Below are 2,143 nucleotides of genomic sequence, written 5' to 3' on the forward strand. Positions count from 1 at the left end.
ACTTCCCATTGCAGTCAGAACTACAGACTCACTCCCAATCTAAACTATGGAATGAACTTCCCATTGCAGTCAGAACTACAGACTCACTCCCAATCTAAACTATGGAATGAACTTCCCATTGCAGTCAGAACTACAGACTCACTCCCAATCTAAACTATGGAATGAACTTCCCATTGCAGTCAGAACTACAGACTCACTCCCAATCTAAACTATGGAATGAACTTCCCATTGCAGTCAGAACTACAGACTCACTCCCAATCTAAACTATGGAATGAACTTCCCATTGCAGTCAGAACTACAGACTCACTCCCAATCTAAACTATGGAATGAACTTCCCATTGCAGTCAGAACTACAGACTCACTCCCAATCTAAACTATGGAATGAACTTCCCATTGCAGTCAGAACTACAGACTCACTCCCAATCTAAACTATGGAATGAACTTCCCATTGCAGTCAGAACTACAGACTCACTCCCAATCTAAACTATGGAATGAACTTCCCATTGCAGTCAGAACTACAGACTCACTCCCAATCTAAACTATGGAATGAACTTCCCATTGCAGTCAGAACTACAGACTCACTCCCAATCTAAACTATGGAATGAACTTCCCATTGCAGTCAGAACTACAGACTCACTCCCAATCTAAACTATGGAATGAACTTCCCATTGCAGTCAGAACTACAGACTCACTCCCAATCTAAACTATGGAATGAACTTCCCATTGCAGTCAGAACTACAGACTCACTCACTCCAATCTAAACTATGGAATGAACTTCCCATTGCAGTCAGAACTACAGACTCACTCCCAATCTAAACTATGGAATGAACTTCCCATTGCAGTCAGAACTACAGACTCACTCCCAATCTAAACTATGGAATGAACTTCCCATTGCAGTCAGAACTACAGACTCACTCCCAATCTAAACTATGGAATGAACTTCCCATTGCAGTCAGAACTACAGACTCACTCCCAATCTAAACTATGGAATGAACTTCCATTGCAGTCAGAACTACAGACTCACTCCCAATCTAAACTATGGAATGAACTTCCCATTGCAGTCAGAACTACAGACTCACTCCCAATCTAAACTATGGAATGAACTTCCCATTGCAGTCAGAACTACAGACTCACTCCAATCTAAACTATGGAATGAACTTCCCATTGCAGTCAGAACTACAGACTCACTCCCAATCTAAACTATGGAATGAACTTCCCATTGCAGTCAGAACTACAGACTCACTCCCAATCTAAACTATGGAATGAACTTCCCATTGCAGTCAGAACTACAGACTCACTCCCAATCTAAACTATGGAATGAACTTCCCATTGCAGTCAGAACTACAGACTCACTCCCAATCTAAACTATGGAATGAACTTCCCCATTGCAGTCAGAACTACAGACTCACTCACTCCCAATCTAAACTATGAATGACTTCCCATTGCAGTCAGAACTACAGACTCACTCCCAATCTAAACTATGGAATGAACTTCCATTGCAGTCAGAACTACAGACTCACTCCCAATCTAAACTATGGAATGAACTTCCCATTGCAGTCAGAACTACAGACTCACTCCCAATCTAAACTATGGAATGAACTTCCCATTGCAGTCAGAACTACAGACTCACTCCCAATCTAAACTATGGAATGAACTTCCCATTGCAGTCAGAACTACAGACTCACTCCAATCTAAACTATGGAATGAACTTCCATTGCAGTCAGAACTACAGACTCACTCCCAATCTAAACTATGGAATGAACTTCCCATTGCAGTCAGAACTACAGACTCACTCCCAATCTAAACTATGGAATTAACTTCCCATTGCAGTCAGAACTACAGACTCACTCCCAATCTAAACTATGGAATTAACTTCCCATTGCAGTCAGAACTACAGACTCACTCCAATCTAAACTATGGAATGAACTTCCATTGCAGTCAGACTACAGACTCACTCCAATCTAAACTATGGAATGAACTTCCCATTGCAGTCAGAACTACAGACTCACTCCAATCTAAACTATGGAATGAACTTCCCATTGCAGTCAGAACTACAGACTCACTCCCAATCTAACTATGAATGAACTTCCCATTGCAGTCAGAACTACAGACTCACTCCCAATCTAAACTATGGAATGAACTT

The sequence above is a fragment of the Electrona antarctica genome, assembly GCF_951216825.1.
Source record: "Electrona antarctica genome assembly, contig: scaffold_141, whole genome shotgun sequence".
Lineage (NCBI taxonomy): Eukaryota > Metazoa > Chordata > Actinopteri > Myctophiformes > Myctophidae > Electrona > Electrona antarctica.